General features: G+C 37.2%; 1 protein-coding gene across 3 annotated transcripts in view; it reads right to left on the reverse strand.

Moving 5' to 3' along the window:
• MIPOL1 (mirror-image polydactyly 1) overlaps positions 1–22,559 on the reverse strand; it is a 308,179-nt gene that overhangs the window by 260,901 nt on the left and 24,719 nt on the right. The window contains exon 1 of one of the 3 annotated variants that reach the window (XM_036029069.1): positions 1,621–1,645. The exons of the other annotated variants lie outside the window; for them this stretch is intronic. The gene's annotated coding sequence lies outside the window, so the exon portion shown is untranslated. Of the gene's footprint in view, positions 1–1,620; positions 1,646–22,559 lie in introns of those variants that run through there. 3 annotated transcript variants of the gene reach the window in all.

The raw sequence follows: 22,559 nt of genomic DNA on the forward strand, positions 1-22,559 counted from the left end.
ACCAGGGTATTCCTATATGTCTAATGAACCTGATCGTTCATATGTAACATGACAGATTGCCAATGAAACTTCTAGTACCCATCTGGACTGCCAGGCCAATGCCTATATTTTCTTACTGGTGAACCCTAAGTGCACTGTTACAGAGAATAACCAAACTATGCTTTTATAATACTAAAATTCTCAAGAAAAATAATCTCTGAAAAAGTATAAAACAAAATGTTCCTTATTGTGACTGTACATAATGATCTAGAATTGTTTTTAATGAACTTCAGTAATAAAAAACTGTAACACTAGTATGATGTCATTATAATATTTCAAACCATAAGGAAAAGCCATCCCCAACATTTTACTTTATTAGGCTAAAATAGAGAACAAATTCACTAGTATACTACTGAGATGGTTCTTAACTAAACTCACTAAACCATAAGAAACTCACTTATGATACGTTTAAGTTATGCTGTAACCAGTAAGTCTGTGTTAGTATTTGTAGTACTAACAACCAGAATCACCCCTTGACTTTCTGCAAAATTGAACATATTCTCAAATATTACTAATAACACAACAAATACTTAATTCTCCAATTAATGCAAATAGTACTTGCAGAAGACAATGTTTAATATTACTAATATTTGGGGGGAGGGAGGGAACATTACTGTCCTTCTGATATGCTTCCTAATGCACTAAAATAACCATATTCTAAGTCATATCCTATGTAAATTATACAAATAAATCAAAATATTAAAAAATCCTCCCACTAAGTTTAAAATGTACAGCACATTTGCTTTGCCCTTGATGTCACAGTCTTATTTTTCAATTCATATCTTGTACACTGTAAGTTAATTGCTTTTGGAATGTACTTATTATTCATGTAAAAATTAATGTGCCAATGTGTTTAAATCCTATTAAATGACCATTCGTGCATCTTTCTTCTTTAAGTACCAATGAAATCTGTCAAAAGACATCAATGCAAAATGATCTTAAAGAAAGTTCTAATAGAGATTTTTTTGTGCTAACACAAGATTTTCATATTCACTAACTTAAATTCCATTAATTTTTTAAGCTACTTTTAATAAATTCACCCAGAAAAATTTTTAGGCTCTGTAGTCTGTGATTTGTGTTCCAGCTGACATTATGAATATTAATAACAGTGTTATCCTGATTAAATAGGCTTCATATGAAATCCCCGTGAATCCTATAGCTCAGACATCTCATTTTTCCAACTCTTTATGAATTTGGATTCTAACATTAAACTGGAAAAATCTTAAAAAACAGATTTAATGGCACATTTGCATATTGTCAAGCAAAAACTAGATGTTCTAATGAATCAAGTAATTACAACTTATGTATCTACATACTGTAAAAGGAATAGAAGATTTCTGTAAACATGCAACATATTTTACACTTCTATTCATTTTAGAACAAAGGATTGAGACTAATAAAATACTTATTCATTTTGTTACACTCAAAGGTTTGATATCAATAACTTGTTTTAATAAAAAATTACATATCTGCATTTAAACTAGTGGGGTGATTTGATAGTAAACATCAGATAAATTAAGCTTTCTTAATTAAAATGCTAACTTACTACAGCACAGACAAAATAAAAGTTAATTGCTTTACCATGATTAATGTACCAGGTTCAAGTAACAAAGTAAAATTGATTTGCAAGTAAAGTTTGTTTATAAGCTGTTGCAGAAAAAAATTATCCACGTTAAAAAAGGAAAGAATATCTTTAACATAACAGACATATCATATTAGCATCTATTAAATTAAAATCTTCTCCATCACAGATTCCTGACCTCATTCCAAATCGTTTTTAATTCTCCAAGGAAGTGAGTCTTGTATGTAGGAAAAAAAGAAAAAAGAATTATTAAGGAAACCGCATACTCCCTTCTCTGTGTAAGTACATGCAAATACGAATATATCTGCCAAAATTTGGTCACTTCATCTTGTCAAAAAAAATGTAGATTGACAAATTTTAAACAAAACTCTCTATGACATTTGTCATAGACATAACAAATAAACAAAACTCTATAAACAAAACTTCTCAACGTGACTTGACTCTCCCAGTTAACTTAGCAGTAAAACATGACATGAAACAAAATTTGTTCTTAGACCAAGTCTAAAATTTCAAATTTCCCTAAAAATGTATATGTGATTCCCGCCATTTAGCATTCAAAATAAAGTGCCTTTTTGATAAGAGGCATTCAAAAATGGGATTTCATTCCCCAATATAACAACATTCAGGATCTTTTAAAATTTATTTTAAGTATGAGATGCCATTCCTACCTCCTTCCAAAAAGCCACATTATGGTGGCAAAGGTTTTTGGCTGACTCTGATTCACAGCATTTTCTTTTCCTAATGCCTCCTTATTTTAATCACACATTTGTGAAAATTGAATCCAATAGTGTCAAACTAAAAATCATTTATAATACTGCCTCATATCCAACCATAACTCTTAAAACTTCCAAATTTCTTATTTCCTAGATTGGGAAATGTTGATAATTTCTGTATTGAAATGATTTCACTAAAAGGTCAAATGGGAGGCAAATATTTTATCACACAACATAAACCAATGTATAGATCTGTTCTACTAATGGATTTTCATCTTAATAGACAAAAGTCTCTAAAACATTCACAATCCTTGGCACATTCTCTCCCCCAAAGAATCCTACTCACTGTGCCCCCATATCACAGCCCAAACTCCAGACAATCCCAGCTCCTCGGAGCCAGGGAAAGCAAGAGGAGGTGTAGAGAGAGAGGATAAGGGATAAGAGTGGCCCCACACCTCAACTCTCAATTTTAAACTACATATACTATTTGATCTCTCACTCCCACTATTAAAAATATTTAGAGAAGTATGCACAACATATTTAACACACAAAGATACTCATTAAAGCAGTATTTATCCTGCTCTAGTAATACTGAACATTTTTCTGTTCACTGAACTCACTAAGCATTTTTCTTGCCTTAGAACTTTCATACTTACTATTCCTTCTGCCCAAAATCATCTTTTCTAGATGTGTAAACCATTTTTCTCGTTTTAGGTCTTGCTCAAAAATGATCTCTTCAAAAATGTTTTGCCTGGCCATCCCATTAAAGTAGAAATTCCTTTCTCATCACATTATCTATGCTACTGCCTTCAGGAAACTAATTTTTTCCGAGTTTATTTCATTGTTTTTGATATAACTCAGCCAACCATGCACGAGCAATGTTACGCAAAAGCAGAACCCTTGGTCTTCTTCATCTGCATCCTTAGCAGAGTGTTTGGCCTACAACAAGTACTCAGTACTTATGTGCTGGACAGACAGTTACATGGACAGACAGATGACTACAAAAAAAAAAAAACAGGCCTAACATAAATGTTCATGAATAGAAAACCAGTCAAATAAAATGTAAGAAATGCAAGAAATACACACTATGTATGGAAGATTCTTTCAATAAGCATTTGTTAAGCACCAATATATTACTTGTCAGACACTATTATAGGAGCCTGATAGAAAATGGTGAATAAGACAAATGAATTTCTTACCCAAAATATGTCTTTCAGCAAAACAATTAGGCAAATAATATGGATAAATTGAAAATGGAAAAAAGTAAAATTATACTTACATGTGCATACATGATTAAATAGTATTTTTACTGAGAACAATACTTTGGAAACTATTCCCAGTGGTTACTATGAAGAAACAGCCTAAGACACGAGGTGGAGTGACAGAATGAGGAAACAAAACATCTCTATTTCAGCTTATATATATCATCATAATTTGACTTTTTTAAACCATGTATTGTTTTTAACTTAATAATTAAATATTTATTAATAACTTTGGAATTGAGCAGGAAGCCAATTACAGCTGAGAGATCCAAAATGAACAAAAGAAGTAATCTATGACTCTCCTGAAACCCTGAAAAATTATTATTGTCTAACCTTTTATATTTATACTTCGTATGGCTGTTTCCTTGCTTACTTGCTTTAAGTACAGGGAAAAGTTCAAATTAAACTAATATATGGCAGGAATTTTTTGAAATAGAAGTTAAAAATGACTGAATATCCTGAGAGCTAAGGAAATAGTTCTTAAAGCAACCACTTTTTTTGTTGTTCTATTGGGGATTATTTATAACAGTCTTAGTGTTCAGGATTCCAATGTTTAAAAGCTTCTAGCATAGTAAGTTGTTCTGTGTTATGACACTAGTGCATGTTTGTCACAGAGAGTTCCCCTATGCTTTAGTAATCAAGAAGTTACTATCAAAAATGTTTTCCTTCCCCATCACTGAAGTTCAGGGGGACATCAAATTAAGAGGGAACAGTATTTAGTGTTTAAAACGCATGGCTTTTACAAAACAATATGCAATATACCACTTGGAATACTGCAACAATTTTCAGTGCCAGTTACAAATGACACTTTGAGGATGAATATGGCATTGCATAGTCTACTGAGATTTTTTTAAAAAGTAACACTTTAAAACTAGTATTATTTTCAAAGAGTTATTAGATACATGAGTTTCTAAAATGTCCTAAAATATTTTGCCCTAGGCCAAGCTAAACTAAATCACTTAATCTAGCACAGAACAAAATATAAAAACAAAGTCAGTTTATAGAATAGTTTCTCTAGGGAACAAACAGCCTGTTTTCTTAAGAGTCATGTGGGTGCCAAGTTCTGAAGCAATGACATACACTCCTTCCCACAAAGGCTCGCATTTCCATACGACCAGATGAAGTTCTCGGTAAATAAAAATAAAAAAGTATTAGAGAAAGCTAAGTGGATATGTAATGACAACCTGTATGAGTGATAGTTTAAAATAAAATCAGACAACAGCAATCAGAAAATGTCAATCTAAAATAAGGTAAAAATCATACATGGTCTTAATACATCATACATCATATTGCACACTATCAGATTTTATCAACAAGCATATATCTGAAAATCAATATATTCTAATAAAAACAGTTATACTTTTCATTTTGAACATCTGATAGCAACTCACACACTACATAATTAATACAATGTGTATACAATCTGCTAAGATTAAAGTATCTAACCATTCCTGTGCATTTTACTTTTACATGTAATGATAAAACAACTTCTTAGTTGCAAAACATAATTACTAGAAACAAAATCTTTAAAGCAGGTAAAATAAATGTTAGGTTTCCAGCTCTAATTTCTTACTCAACACAAAGAAAAGTCAGAGTCATCAGCCTCAGTTATCTGAAGAACTACAAAAGCTTGTAATTTCTTTCTTATTAAAAATTGTTTATTTACTTATTTATTTTAGGGAAAGAGTAAGGGAGGGAGAGAAATATCCATCAGTTGCTTCTCACATGCACCTGACAAGGACTAAACCCACCACCCAAGCATATGCCCTGACCAGGAATTTAACCGATGAGCCTCAGCTTTGCAGGACAATGCCCAACCAACTGAGTCACATGATCAGGGCAAAAGCTTCATGAATGTTTTCTATTTGAAAACAAGCTAAATGAAAACTATTTAATACTATGTTCCTAAAATACATATTCTTTAGTTAAGGTAGAAAGGTACAGTATGAAAAGGAAAAATATTTGAAGCCAAAATATATAGAGAAATTTCCTTCAATAAACACCTTTATGCTTCTTGTATTTAAGATTATAATTTCAGAGCTTCTGGCCAAGATGGAGGTGTAGGTAGATACACTTTGCCTCTTCACACAACCAAAAAAAGGATAACAACCAACTTAAAAACAAAAAAACAACCAAAACTGCCAGATAATCTAACTGTATGTAAGCCTGACAACCAAGGAATTAAAGAAACATTTATCCTGATTGGTGGGAGGAGCTGAGGGGCAGAGACGTGAAGCTGGAGGGCAAGGACACGTGACAAGGCCCGGCTGGTAGACTGGGGCAGGTGAGGCGGTGGCTGGCAGACATGGGAGGTCCCACATTTACATGCGATAAGCTGGGAGGAACAGATGGGGAGTGAGAGAGACTCCGAAATCCAGAGTTCCAGCATGGAAAACCAAAGCCTCAAAATCTCTGGCTATAAAAACCTGTGGGGGTTTTGGTGGCAGGAGAAACTCCCAGTCTCATGGGAGAGTCCGTTTCAGAGACCCACAAGATCCTAGAACATACACAACACACCCACCTGGGAATCAGCACCTGAAAGGGACACAATCTACTTGTGGGAAGCAGGGAAGCGACTGAGTGCTGAGCAAGAGCCAAAGAAGTCATATTGTTCCAGCTCTGACCCCCTCCCCCACATACAGCACCACAATGCAGCCACATGGGTTGCTCCGCCCTAGTGAATACCTAAGCCTCAGCCCCTTACAATGTACCAGGTGTGCTGGGACAAAGAAATATGGTGCATATGAAAGAACAGATCAAAACTCCAGAAAAAGAACTAAGCAACGAAGGGATAGCCAACCTATGAAATGTACAGTTCAAAACAGTGGCAATCAAGATGCTCACAGAAATGACTGAGTATGTTTGTAAAATAAAGGAAGACGTGAAAGCTAGCAAAGTGAAATAAAGAAAAATATATAGGGAACCAACAAGGAAGGGAAGGAAACCGGTATTCAAATCAACAATTTGGAACAGAAGAAGAGATAAACATTTCAACTGGAATACAATGAAGAAAAAAAAAATTCAAAAAAATGAATAGAGGCTTAGAAACCTCTAGGACAACTTTAAACATTCCAACAATGTGAACCATAGAAGTGTCAGGAGAAGAGCAAGATCAAGAAATTGAAAACTTATTGAAAAAAATAATGGAGGAAAACTTCCCCAATCTGGCAAAGGAAACAGAAATCCAAGTGCAGGAAGCTCAGAGAGTCCCAAAGAAGTGGGACCCTGACGAAGCACACACCAGGCACATCATAATTACATCACCCAAGATTAAAGATAAGAGAATCTTAAAAGCATCAAGAGAAAAGGAGACAGTTACTTACAAAGGAGTTCCCATTAGACTATCAGCTGATTTCTCAAAAGAAACCTTACAGGCAAGAAGGGCCTGGAAAGAAGTATTCAAAATCATGTCAGGCAAGGACTTAGAACCAAGATCACTCTATCTAGCAAAGCTTTCATTTAGAATGGAAGGTAGATAAAGTGCTTCCCAGATAAGGTTAAGTTAAAGGAGTTGATCATCACTAAGCTCTTATTATATGAAATGTTAAAGGGACTATCTAAGCAAAATAAGATTAATAAGATAATAAGATTTACCCTATCAAGGGTAAAATCACAATAAATTCACATCTATCAACAACTATACCTAAAAAATAACAGAGACAAAAACAAACACCTAGAACAAGAACAGAATCACAGAAATGTAGATCACATGGAGGGCTATGAGTGGGGAGGGTGAGGGAAAGAATGAGGGGGAAAAGATACAAAGAATAAGAAGCCTAATTAGTAGACATAAATAGGAGGAAGTTAAGAATAGTATAGGAAACAGATAACCCAAAGAACTTATATGTACGACCCATGGACATGAACTAAGGGGTAGGGGGAATGTTTGGAGAGAGGGGTTGTGCAGGGTAAAAGGGAAGAAAGGGTAGAAAAAAATGGGACAACTGTAATACATATAATCAATAAAATATACTTAAAATAAATAAATAAAATTATAATTTCAACTATAAATTATATGTTAAGTACTATACTACTCCTTCTATTCATCACACTCTAGAGTTTCTCAGCACCTAGAAGTGTATGGTCACTAAAAACCTATTTTATAAAATACATTTAAAAAATCCCAAATGGTAAATCAACTGAATTAAAACATTACTTATAATATTAAGAGTAATATAATTGTGCAATGTTCCAAATATTAAGTAGATTAAGCAATGTGTGATGTTAATTTTTAAGACATATTTCAAAAAATACTGATCTTTTATTTTAAAAGATTAAAATTTTACTTCTTTCAGCACATCTCTGTGACATGATATATATAAAATAATCACAATTACTAGAAAAAGGTTTATGAATAAGTTGACATTTTACAATACTAATTATGTAAGAAAACCTTTTTTTAAATTATAAATAATGAAGAGAAACAAAACAAAAAAATAAAGAGAAGGGTCTTCATGAGCTTTATCCTGTCATAGATATTAAAATATTATGAAGCAGCAATCAAACACAACAAACCTCCCGACAGAAGTGTTCGTAGCACTAACTACTAAACATTGTTCTGGGATGGGAGTGTGAGATGGAGAGCTGGGGGTCGGGAGGAGAGCAGGATTCCCAGGGCAGGTAGAATATGAGGGCGTACATGAAATAAGATGAACTAACATGAACCCTGAAGGATAATTGTTGAAGCTGGGTAATGAGTACACAGTGGCTTCTCTACTCTTCAATATTTGCAATTTTCCATAATAAGTACTTTAAAAACATACTGTTAAAAAGAGAATATACAGCATTATTTACCTTCTAGCAAAAGTCATCAAATAGTCTTTTACAGAACCAGCAACAAGACTTTCATTTGATATTAGAGTGTTATGAAACATTATCAATCTCATGCATATATACAGACATACAGAATATATCATGCAACAAATATTGCATAACATCTTTCACAGAAATATATATACATACTCCTCATATAGATTCTATACTGCATGTCATCTAGAAAAAAGCCTATATATTTCATTTTAGCATGTAGGAACTGAAAAAGAAAATATTATCAGCAGAGGGATATGTACTTTATTTATTAAAATGCTTTGGAATTATTCCCTGACCTTAAATTTAGCAACTTCCTGAAGCTAAGACCTTATGTTACCAATAACCTAGTGCATATGGCAAATAGGTTAAGTACACGTTGTCGCCTTTAGCAAACACTTTCCTCATCAAGCTACTTAGGGACCATCTGCTACATCCTAAAATGATATCCTAGTTAGTTAATCCTACTGACTTGCAATATAAGTAATCATGTTTATCCTTTTTGGAGTCATAAATACATGAACCATTCTGTATGCTAAAAAATAAACACTGGTGAAAGCGATCAAGATCTAAATAAACGGAGAGGCATACCATGTTCATGAAGGAAGATTCAACATAGAAAAGATGTCCTAGTAATCAATATTTTAATACAACACCAATTAAAATCACAATAGGATATTTTATAGATATAGACACAGAGTGATTCTAAAAATTAAATGAAAACTCAAAGGAACAAAAATTGCTAAGGCAATCTCTAAATGAAAGAACAAAACTGGGAAGAGCACACTAACCAACTTTAATATTTACTGTAAAGCAGCAGTAATCACAACAGCATGGTAATGGCAAAAGGTAAGACACCTAGGACAAAGACACAGATGAGGGAGTCCAGAAATATACCTAAATAAATCTGGCCATTTGAACTCTACCAAAGGTGCAAAAATAATTCAGTGAAGACTATTTTTCCAACAAATAACTGTTGAAACATCTACATGTATAAAAAAAAATTACCCATGGACTAAACTTACACTATAGGTAGGAGTAATAAAATGGGTCATAGATCTAAATGAAAGAAGAAAGTCTATAAAATTTTTAGAAGAAACAGATAAAATACTTTCTTCTATACCAGCAATGTTCAATTGGTACTTGAAATGAGATATAAATCTAACAAAATATGGACAAGATCTATATGAGGAAAACTATAAAACTCTGATAAAAATAAATCAAAGAGCTAAATAAATAGAAAGATACTACATATACATGTAAAGGAGGGATGTCCAACCTTTTGGCATCTCTGTGCCACACTGGAAGAAGAGTTGTCTTGAGCCACACATTAAATACATTGTGACACATAATCACAAAAAAAATTTCATAATGTTTTAACAAAATTTACAGTTTTGTGTTGGGCTGCATTCACAGCCATATTGGACTACATGTGGCCCACAACACACCTTTAAAGGAAGATTCAATATTGCTAAGATACCAGTTCTTTTTCCAGTCAAGATGGAGGTATAGATACATAACCAGGAGATATTCACCTCCTCATACAACCAGAGAAAGAATTACAACCATACCTCAAAACAATAACACCCAGAAACATCAGAAAATCAAGCTGTATGGAAGTCTGACATCCAAGAATTTAAAGAAGCCACCTTCATCCAAACAGGTAGGAGGGGTGGAGTTGCAGAAATGGGGCAGAGGTGGTATGGTGTGGAGAAGCAGCGGTGGTGGTGAAATGGATGGTCCCACATTCACATGTGGTGGATAAAATCAGGAGAAATACTGTGACAGGACATAGCTGAACAGCAGCCATTCTCAGACAGCGGCCACTCCCAGATAAGCAGTTATCTCAAGGTCATACGCTAATCCCTGCTTTCTGCTTCTGTATGCCTGCTTTCAGCAGTTGCACTCCTTCCCCCTCCTCCTTCTGTCTTTGTAACAAGAATATAAGCAAACCCCAGCCTAAGCTTGGGGCCCAGAATTTGAAGACAATCTCCTCTGGGTCCGCATGTGTAAATAAAACTCCACTTCACAAACTCCGACGCTGTCTGAGTCGCTTTTCTGTAACAATACCATGGGAGAGAGGAATACTATGGGAGCGACCAATCCCAGCCTCAGGCCAAGCTGCACAGCCCAGGGTTCCAGCACCAGAAAGATAAATCCTCATTACCTCTGGCTGAAGAAATCACTGGAAGTAGGGATGGCAGAAGAAACTGCTGGATTTTCACCACTTAAAGGCCCCCATGGACTTAAAACCTATGCAAACCTCAGGGTAGTAGCTGGAAGGGTGCCAACTGCATACAGGAAGAGGGTGAAATGACTGAAAATGAAGTGCCAGGTAAGTCTCCAGAAGCCAGGCAGCAGCATTGGCTCCTCTCAGAGACCCCCACATACACAACCACAAAGTGGTGAAGTGAGTTTCCCTGCCCTGGCAATTGCAAAGGCTCTGCCCCACACAATTTACAGGTGCCCTTGCTACACAGGCCATGATACTAAGACAGGGAGTAAAGTAGCCCTACCTAATACATAGAAACAAACACAGGGAGGCTGCTAAATTGAAGAGGCAAACAAATATGGCCCAAATGAAAGAACAGAACAAAACCCCAGAAAAAGAACTAAACAAAACAGAGATAGCCAACCTATCACATGCAAAGTTCAAAACACTGGTGATCAGGATGCTCAGAGAACTCACTGAGTATGGCAGAAAAATAAAGGAAGAAATGAAGGTTATACAAATTGAAGTAAAGAAAAATATACAGAGAATGAACAGTGAAGGGAAGGAAGACAGGATACAAATCATGATTTGAAACAAAAGGAAGAAATAAACACCTGACCAGAAAAAAGAAGAAACAAGAATTTTTTAAATTGAGGAAAGGCTTAATAACCTCTGGGACAACTTTAAACCTACCAATACCTGAATCATAGGGGTGTCAGAAGGAGAAGAGAAAGAGCAAGAAATTGAAAACTGATTTGAAAAATACTGAAAGAAAACTTCCCTAATTTGGTGAGTGAAATAGACATACAAGTACCCGAAGCACAGAGAGTTCCAAACAAGTTGGAGCCAAAGAAGACCACACCAAGACACATCATAATTAAAATGCCAGAGGTCAAAGATAAAGAGAGCGAATCTTAAAAGCAGTAAGAGAAGAGAGTTGCCTGCAAAGGAGTTCCCATGAGACTATCAGCTGATTTCTCAAACAAACCTTACAGGCAAGAAGGGGCTGGAAAGAATTATTCTAAAGGATGAAAAGCAAGGACCTGCAACCTAGATTACTCCATCTAGCAAAGCAATCGTTTAGAATGGAAGGGCAGATAAAGTGCTTCTTAGACAAGGTAAAACTAAAAGGGTTCATTGTTACCAAACCATTATTACATGAAATGTTAAAGGGACTTACTTAAGAAAGAGAAGATCAAAACTATCAACACTAAAATGACAACAAACTCACAACTATCAACAACTAAATCCAAAAAACAAAAACAAACTAAACAAACAATCAGAGCAGGAACAGAATTATAGGTATGGATATCATTTAGGGGTTATCAGCTGGAAGGGGAAGGAGGAGCATGGGGGAAATGGTTCAGGGATTAAGAAGCATAGCTGGCAGGAATAAATTAGACAGGGGGGATATTAAGAATAGCATAGAAAAGGGAGAAGCCAAAGAACTTACACACAGGACCCACAGACACAAACTAAGGGCAGGGATTGCTGAAGGGAAGGAGGGTACCAGGTGGAGGGGTGCAAAGGGGGAAAAGTGGGACAACTGTAACAGTATAATGAATAAGTATAATTTAAAAAAGATATCAATTCTTTCCAACTTGATCTACAGATTCAGTGCAATCCAGTCAAAATCCAAACAAGTTTTTTTTGTGTGACTACTGATAAACTCCTTTTAAGGTTAATATAGAAAGACAAAAGACCCAAAATAGACAACACAATGCTGAAAAACACAGTCACAGGATTGACACTACCCAACTTCAAGACTTAGTATATAAAGCCATTATAATCAAGACAATGTGGTACTAGCAAATGAACAAACAGGTCAAAGGAAGAGAGAGTCCACAAATAGACCCACACAGAGGCAAGTAATCTTTGACAGAGGAGCAAAGGCAATTCAATAGAAAAAGGATGATTTTTCAACACAGTGCTGGGAAACAGGGCCTCCACATGCTAAATAAATAAATAAATAAATAATCTAGGCAGAGGCTGCACACCTTTTACAAAAATTATGTCAAGATGGATCACAGACCTAAATGTAAAATACAAAGTGATAAAACTCCTAGAATATTTCACACACATGAAAATCTAACTAATCTTGGGTTTGTCATGACTCTTTAGAAACATCAAAAGTACAACCCATGAAAAACAAATTGATAAAATTGACTTCATTTAATTTAAATCTTCTGCTCTGTGAAGGACACTGTTAAGAGAATGAAATAAGCCACAGACTGGGACAAATATTTGCAAAACAAACCGCTGACACAGGACCGATACCCAAATTATGCAGAGAACTCTAAATCTCAACAAAAAAAAAGCAAATGACCCAGTCTGAAGTGGGCAAAAGGTATGACCATACACCTCACCAAGAAGATATAGAGAAGTATATAAAAAGGATGAACATTGTGTGCCATTAGGTGACTGCAAATTAAAATAATAAGATATCACTACACACAATCAGAATGACTAAAATCCAAAATACTGACAATACCAAATGCTAACAATGATATACAACAAGAACTCTTATTCACACCTTGGCTGGTATGGCTCAGTGGACTGAGAGCTGGCCTGAAAACCAAAAGGTTGACAGTTCAATTCCCAGTCAGGGCATGTGCCTAGGTTGCAGGCCAGGTCCCTGGTAGGGGGCATACGAGAGGCAACCACACACTGATGTTTCTCTCCCTTTCTCCCTCCCTTCTCCTCTCTCTAAAAATAAATAAAAATCTTAAAAAAAAAAAAAAAAACAACAAACCTCTTATTCACTACTGTTGCAAATGTAAATGGTATAGCCACTCTGAAAAACAGTTTGGAAATTTCTTACAAAACTAAACTTACTTTACCATACTATCCAGCACCATACTATCCAGCAACTGGACTCCTTGATATCCATCATACTCCTTGATATTTACCCAAATGAGTTGAAAACATATATCCACACAAACATGTATACACAACTATTAATAGTAGCTTTATGCATAATTATGGAAACTTCAAAACAACCAAGATGTCCTCCAATGGGTAAATGGATAACTAATTTGTGGTACATCCATATAATGGAATGTTACTTAGCAATAAAAAGAAATGCTCTATCTAGCTATGAAAGCTCATGGAAGGACCTTAAGTACATATTTCTAAGTGAAAGAAGACAATCTGAAAAAAAGTACATACTGTAGAATTACAAACATATCATGTTTTGGAAAAGGCAGAACTATGGCAACAGTAAATAATCAGTGGTTGTCAGAGGCTGGGGGACAGAGTGGGAGGGTAGAGTGAAGGGATGAATACTGAGTACAGGGGACTTTTAAAGCTGTGAAGCTATTCTGCACGATGCCATAATGGTGGATATACACCATTGCACATTTTCTAAAACCCATAGAATGCACAACACAGTGAGCAAACCCTAATGTAAAAATGGACTTTAGTTAATAATTTTGTATCAATATTGGCTCACCAACTGTAACAAGTATAAGACACACTAATGCAAGATGTTAATAACAGGGGAAATTGGAGGGTGGGAGGGTAAGAAGTTATACGAGAACTCTCTGTAACTTCCCATCAACTTTACTATAAACCTAAAACTTCTCAAAAACTTTAAAAAATGGGTCATATATCTAAATGAAAGCAACAATCTACAATTTTTAAAGAAGAAAACATAAGAAAATCTTCATTAGGTAGAGTTCTTAGGAATGACACCAAAAGAACCATCCATGAAGGAAAGAAATGATAAATTTCACCTTATCAAAACATAAAATTTCTGATCTGCCAAAGAGCTGCCAAGATTATTAAAAGACAAATTACAGGCTGAAAAAAAATATGTACAAATTATGTTCTGACAAAGGACTTATATCCAGAATGTATAAAGAACTATCAAAACTCTACAATAAAAAATAGAATCAAAGGACTTGAAAAAACACTTGGCAAAGAGGTTTTAAAGGTGGCACATGCAAGTATATTACACTCACATAATCAGTAATTAGAGAAATACTAATTAAAACTATGATGAAAGACTGAAGTAAAAAATACTGACAATATCTAGTGTGGATGAAGAACCACCACTGGTGCAAATGCAAAATAGTACAGACGATGTGGGAAATGATTTGGTAATTTTTTTACAACGTTTAACATATACTTAGCATCTGATCTAGCAAGTAGACTACTAGGTATTTACCCTAAAAATAACAACTCATGTCCTTACAAAAAAAATCTGTAGTAAAAAACTCAAAACAACTCTTTTGTCCTTCAACATGTGAATGGATAAACAAACTATTGTCCATACATATAATGAATGGCATACTGCACAGCAATAAAAGAACAAACTTGACCCATGCAACAACTTGGGTAAATGTCAAAGATGTTAAGCTGAATAAAAGAAGCTAGTTTCAAAAGCTGTACACTTATTCCATTTATATAACCTCTTAGATTTACGCAACTGCAGTCATGTACAACAAAGAGATTAGTCGCTTGTCAAGGACAGTGGGTGAAGGGATGATGTGGCTCTAAAGGATAGCACCAGGGTATTTTCTGAGGTGATAAAATTGCTCTGTATTCTGACTGTCATGATAGCTACATGACTCATTACAAGTGTTACAATTCATACGACTGTACACTGAAGTTCATAGCGGTATTATTCATAATAGGTAAAAGATGGAGACAATCCTATTGTCCATCAAGAGATGAATGGAAAAGAAAATGTGGTGTGTCAAAGCAAGGGAATATTATTGAGTATTAAAAAGGAACAAACTTCTGATACACAGTACACAGAGAAGAACCTTGAAATTTTCAGGCCAAGTGAAACAAGCCAGACCAAAAAAACAAAAACAAAAACAAAAACACAAATATTGTATGATTCCACTTTTATGAGATACCTAGAATAGTCAAATTCATAAAGAAGGTTAAACACTGTTGCCAGTGACTGTGGAAGGAAGAAAAAGGACTTATTGTTTAATTGGTACAAAGTTTGTTTGACACGATGGAAACATTAAAGAGATGGATAGTAGTAATTTAAGAGGATGCAGCCAGGGGGCCCCCAAAAGAAGGATTAGTAATGGGGTCCAGAACTCAGGGTATCCAGGAAATATTAAAAATATGGGATGTCCCCACCCCCACAAGCCTGAGCTGGAGGATGGGACTCATGGAGCAGGGCCATTGAGTTGTTTTGCATAGCAACAGTTTTGCAGATGACCTCTAGAACAGTCATTTAACACATCTATAACCTTTAACTGGTTTCATAGATATGTTAAATAGCTGTGGCCATGGCTTTGAGCCAGGGAGAAGGGAGTGTCTTCCACCCAAGATGTAACTGTGTGGTTCCCCCTAGTTACAGAGTCTGCTTGAGAGCTTGGAGATGATTGGCTCCATGCCATGGGGCCACACCTGACCAGACTTACCATGGCAGCCCAGAAAAGCTGGAAAATACGGGAATGCTGGCAAGTGTAGCCGATTGTGCGAGGAGTCAGAAATCGGACTGCAGAGGAAGATTAGCACTGGGATTTAAACCCATATGCGGCAGCCACTGAGGGGAGAACCACGAGCTTTTGACAGAGTGGGGACCCCCCACAGCCTTGATGAAGGGGACCCCCCGCAGCTTTGGCAAAAGTGAGGACCCCATGGCTTTGGGGTGCTCCCTTTGACCACGAGGCTTAGGAAGCAGGAGAGGCTTTGCCTGGAATAAAAAGGAGAAAGGACTTTAACCAATGGGCCATGAGAAGGTGTCACACAACTTTGGATTAATTGGAGATCCTGAGAGCGACACAGCTGATGGTGCTGGGAACCAAGGGAGGCCTACCAGCTGAGTGTGGATTACTGGGAAGAACCAGGGGCTGCCTGAGCCATGGACTTCTATTTCTTTTCCTGAGATACAATACCCCAAACTGGGCAAAGGGGGGAAGGAAGGACTGTGTGTGTTTGTGGGTGTTTTAAGGGACTTTGGGATTTTGATGAAGACATTAAGTCATTACTCTTAAGTCTGTAAAACTTGAATAAATAATTCCTTTCCTTTTCACTAATCTCTAACATGGAGAGCTATAATTCTTTGGTGAAGGGAAAGGCGAACGTAGTAGAGGAGAATACCAGGAGGTCAATTTGCTAACATTGTGGGACCCCCCTGGCAGCCAATCAGGGGAAAGCCTGCCAAAACTAGCCAGCAAGGATCCGCCCTATAAGAATAGAGTCCCTCCAGCCCATGAGGTCAATCTCTGCTTGGAGTTGGCCTGCTCCCATGTTCTCTGCTATAAAACCTGGGTGTTTGGTCCAATTCTTTGTCTCGATCACCAAGAACCTGGTTACCTGTACCCACCTGTGACAGTAATGATGCCGAACAACATGAATAGTTAATGCCATAAAATTGTATGCTTAAATGGTAAAATTTTATGTTATATACACTTTACCACAAGAAAATATTCATAGGAATATACAACAAATGAAAAGAAGTCAATCTATATGACAGATAATTAAAATGTAATATTAAAAGTAAAAGCCTCATAATGTAAAGCAGAAACTCATAACACTGAGAGGTGAAAATACATAAATCCACAATATGGAACAAGACAGAAAACTGAGAATATAAAAAATTTATACAATATCATTAACAAATTTGACCTAACAAATCTGAACATAAATTAATGCTCTACCCAACATCCAGAATATACATTCTTATAAGTAAATGAATTATTATTAATACAACACTGGCTGTATTCTAGGACACAAATCAAATAAAATCAAATTCCTAATTGAAATTAGATAGGTCAAGATGGTGGCATAGGTAAATGTGGTACTTGCCTCCTCCCATAACCACATTAAAATTACAACTAAAATTTAGGACAACCATCACTCGGACATCATAAATCAAGGTGAGTGGAAGCCTGACAACTATGAAATTGAGTTGAATGGGAGTCTGGCAACTAGGGAATTAAAGAAACCGTATCTGTCCAGATGAGTAGGAGGGGTGCAGATGCAGAACACGCTGATCCCACATCCACATGAATAAAAATCTGGGAGGGACAGCTTGAGAGCAAGAGTCCCAGGCCCACACCAGGTTCCCCAGCCCAGGATTCCAGTGCCAGCAAGATAAGCCCCCACAAGTTCTGGCTGCAAAAACCAGTGGGGATTGAGTCAGAGGAAAACACTTCTGGAGTCCCAAGCAGTTCCTTTTAAAGAGCTGACACACAGACTCACCTACTCACACTCACTGTCTCTGAGCTCTAGCACCGGGGTAGCAGCTTGAAAGGCACATGTGGTATACAGGGAGAAACTGAACTTTCTGGCATCAAATTGAGCAGAGGCCACTGTCCCTTTGCTAAACCCTTCCCCCACAGAGCCACTAAGCTGGTGTCATATCTGAGACTCCAATAATCGGGCTAACTCTGTTTGACTGTCTTGGTCCCAAGAGGCTCTGGCCCACCAACTTACAGGCCCACCTAAGCAGCTTTTCCATAAGCATGGCTGGTCTTGGCTCCTAAATCCTATCAAACAAGCAATAGCTGGCTTTGGTAAATCCTAGCAACAGTCCGATTACATTTACAACTTGGCTTTGCCTCTGAATCTCCAACCCCCTCACAAGTAGCATCCATCTCAGATTGCTTTACAGCTCAGGCCAGGTGGCCCTAGGCAAAACACAGGTGGGGGTTACTTGGCCTGTACCATCCGGGAAATCCCAGGGCCAGCATAACCACATCAAGCACCACCACTCTGCCCCTGTACAGCTGGTCCTCCATGGACAATGGAGGCTGGTGGTCAATGGTCACAGCCAATCCTTATAGCTGACTGGCCTTGGTAAGTCCCCCCCACTGATCTGCCAACAGCAACCAAAACTTAACTACATAAGGAGGGTGTACTCAGCCCACACAAAGTGTGCACCTTGAGTACCCAGCTTGAGTGACAGAGGAGACTGTGCCACTGTACCCTACAGGACACCTACTACATTAGGCCATACTACCAAGACATGGAATCAAAACAGCTCTACCTAATACATAGAAACAAACACAAGGAGACTGACAAAACAAGGAGACAAGGAAACAGGGCTCAGATGAAAAAACAGATCAACACTCCAGAGAATGGCTAAACAAATGGAGATAAGCAATCTATCAGATACAGAGTTCAAAACCTTGGTTATGAGGATGCTCAAGGAACTTAGTGAGCACCTCAGCAGCATAAAAAAAAAAGACCCAAGGATACATTAATTGAAATAAAGAACAATTTACAGGGAAACAATAGTAGAGTAGGTGAAGCTGAGAATCAAATCAATGGTTTGGAACATAAGGAAGCAAAAAACAACCATGCAGAACAAGAAGAATAAAGAATCCACAAAAATGAGGACAGTGTTAGCAGCCTCTGGGACAACTTCAAGAGGTCTGACATTTGCATCTTACAGATGCCAGGAAGAGAAGAGAAAGAGCAAGAAACTGGAAAGCTATCTGAAAAAAACAGTGAAAGAAAACGTTCCTAATTTGGTGAAGGAAATAGAAGTGCAAGTCCAGGAAGCGCAGAGAGTCCCAATTATGATGGATACAAAGAGGCCCACTCCAAGACACATCATAATTAAAAGGCCAAAAGTTAGAGAGTTTTAAAAGCTGCAAGAGAAAAGTAGTTAGTTAGCAGATGGTTGTCAGATGGGAGGGGAGAGGGTAAGAATGGGTGAAGAGTTTAGGGGATTATGTACAAATAGGTAGTTACAGAATAGCCATTTGGATGTAAAGTACAGTATAGGAAATGGAAAAGCCAAAGAACTTATACGCATGACCTGTGGGCATGAACAATGGTGGGAGGGACTGCCTGAGGGAGTAGGGGGTGCTGGGTGAAGTGGGGCAAAGGAGGAAAATTCAGGACAACTCTAACAGCATAATCAGTAAAACATAATTTTTTAAAAATTACAAAACTGCAGAACAACCATCATTCAGAGTGCCTGAATTCTGGCAGAACGGGAGTCCCACACCTAGGAAATTGGAGAAGAAGCCACATGGAGACTCGCAGGAGTGGAGATGTAGAATGGGCTGGTCCCCATACCTGCATTTAGTCGGTAAAAGTTGGGAAGGATATTTTGTCTACAGAAATCCCTCCTGAGAAATAAGAGGTTCCAGCCTTATACCAGGCCCCCCAGCCCAGGGTTTCAGTGCCAAGGAGAGAAGTCTCCATTACTTCTGGGTGCAAAACCAACAAAGACTGAGGCTGAGCAAGACAGATGGCTTCTGGAGTCTCAGAGAATTCCCCTTAAAGGGCCTGGACACAGATTTACTCGGACTCATGCCCTCTGAACTCTAGTACTTTCGGGAGCAGCTTTAAAGGCACCAGAGGCATATGGAGAGGATCCAAATGGTTGAGAATCAGGGCAAGAGATGGGTGGGGCACCTTTCTTCCAGACAGAAGTGCTGGCAGAGGCCACTCTTCTTTTCTTGAGCCCTCGCCCCACAGAGCCAGCAGGCAGGTGCCATAACTGAGACTCCATCAACCTGGTTCATATCGTTTGCCTGCCCAGGTAATTCCCTGAGGCCCTGCCCCACCCAAATTTCCAGCCTACCCAAGTTGTTTTCAGTGGTCCTTCCATGTTTTTGGCCCGTCTTGGTTCATGCTTCAGATTTTCCTAAAATCTCTCAAACAATCAGCATCTGCTTCAGCAAGCCCCATACTTTTCTCACTAAGTGGCCCCAGTCCCAGCACTAGCAGCAGGTCTTGGTTCACAGTTTGGCCTCTCTGGGGCACTTCCAAGCCCATCTGCAGCCATCTGCAGTTTGATTTGTGACTCATGCCTGGTGGCCTCAGACAGAACACAAGCGGCAGTGGCAGATCTTGGCCTGCACCTGATAGGAGGACCCAGAGCCAGTGCACTTAGTGGACAGCTTCAGACCATGTCAAAGCAAAATACTTAACCACCTCCACAGGAGACATACTCAAGGGATGACTCAGAGGCACCAGGGCCCAGCTATAGTAAGTCCTGCTCTGTTAGGTGGGTCTCTGTATAGCTGATCCTCCATGGTAGCTGGGGGTCACAGCCAATCCTTGGAAATGATCAGCCTGGGGTAAATCTCACCCACTGATGTGCCAATAGCAATCAAGGCTCGATTACAAGAGGAGGGTGTATACAGCCCAATCGAGGGATGCATGTGGAGTACCCAGATTAGGTGATCAGGGAGGTTGGGTCATGAGACCCTACAGAACACCTACTGCATAATGCTACTCCAACATGCCTGTGAGATAAACCAGCTCTACCAAATACATAGAAACAGTCACGGAGAGGCAACCAAAATGAGGAGACAAAGAAACATATCCCAAATGAAAAAAAACAAAACAAAACTCCAGAAAAAGAACTACACAAAATGGAGACACGCAATCTACTAGATACAGAATTCAAAACAATGGTAATAAGAATGCTCAATGAACTTAGGAGGAGAGTAGATGAACTTAGTGAGAACTTCAACAAAGAGTTAGAAAACAAAGATAGAAATATAAAAACATAAAAAAGAAACAAATGACTATGCTAAATAAAATGAAGAATATATTACAGGAATCAACAGTAGAATGGATGAAGCCAAGAATCAAATCAGCAATTTGGAATACATGAAATAAAAAAACAAAAACAAATAAAAACACCCAATCAAAATAGCTAAAAAAAATCTTAAAAAATGGGGATAGATTAAAGAGCCTCTGAGACAACTCCAAGCATTCCAACATTCGCATCATTGGGGAGCCAGAAGAAGAGGAAAAGCAACAAATTGAAAACCTACTTGAAAAAATCATAAAAGAAAACTTCCCTAATTTGATGAAGGAAATAGACAAGTCCAGAAAGAGAGTCCCAAACAAGATGAACCCAAATGAACCACACCAAGACACACTGTAATTAAAATGCAACAAGTTAAAGACATAGAGAGAATCTTAAAAGCAGAGAGAGAAAAGCAATTGCTTACCTACAAGGGAGCTTGCATAAAACTGTCAGCTGATTTCTCAACAGAAATTTTGCAGACTAGAAATAACTGACATGAAATATTCAAAGAGATGAAAAGCAAGGACTTGCAAACAAGATTACTCTACCCAGCAAAGCTATCAATTAGAATCAGAGGACAGATAAAAAGCTTTTCAGGTAAGAAAAAGCAAAAGTAGTTCATCACCACCAAACCAGTATTATATGAAAGGTTACAGGGTCTTTTTAAGAAAGAATAAAAAGGAAAAAAAGAACTAAAAACAGGAACAATAAAATGGCAAAAATATATATCCATCAATAATTGCATGTAAAAAGTGAAACAAACACATAAGCAGAAAAAGATTCATAGATACAGAGAACAATGTGATGGTTGCCGGGTACGAGGGGGGTTAGGAGGATGGGTGAAAAAGGTGAAGGGATTAAGAAGTACAAATTGGCTGTTACAGAACAGTCATGGAGATGTAAAGTCCAGCACAGGAAATATAGTTCAAAATATTCTAATAACTATGCATGATGGTGCCTTATGGGCATGAGATTTATTGTGATGATCACTTAGTAAGTTATTTAATGTCTAATTACTGGGCTTTACACCTGAAACTAATATAATAATGCATGTCAACTGTAATTGAAAAATTAAAAATGATTTAAAATTTTAAAATATTTAAAACTTGACAGAGCACCTTCTCTAACTACATTGTGATGTTAGAAATCAGTAACAAAAAGGAAACCCTCACATGTTCAGAAATTAAAATTCCCACATATTTAGAAATTAACAAAGCTACCATATGCTTAGAAATTAAGAAATAATCAATGAAAAAGCCATGACATTTGGACAATATTTTCAATTCTACAATAATAAATTCCACACAGCAAAACCTGTAAGATGTAGCTGAAGTACTACTTGGGGGCAAATTCATTTCCTTAAAAACATTTAAACTCAAACTTTGGTTCTCAAAAGTCTCCCATCTTGAACAACTTAGTTCTTGACCTAACTGTTAATGGAAAAAAATGTGTCGGTTGTTGAACAAAAAACTTC

Source organism: Phyllostomus discolor, chromosome 1 (assembly GCF_004126475.2).
Source record: "Phyllostomus discolor isolate MPI-MPIP mPhyDis1 chromosome 1, mPhyDis1.pri.v3, whole genome shotgun sequence".
Taxonomy (NCBI): Eukaryota; Metazoa; Chordata; class Mammalia; order Chiroptera; family Phyllostomidae; genus Phyllostomus; species Phyllostomus discolor.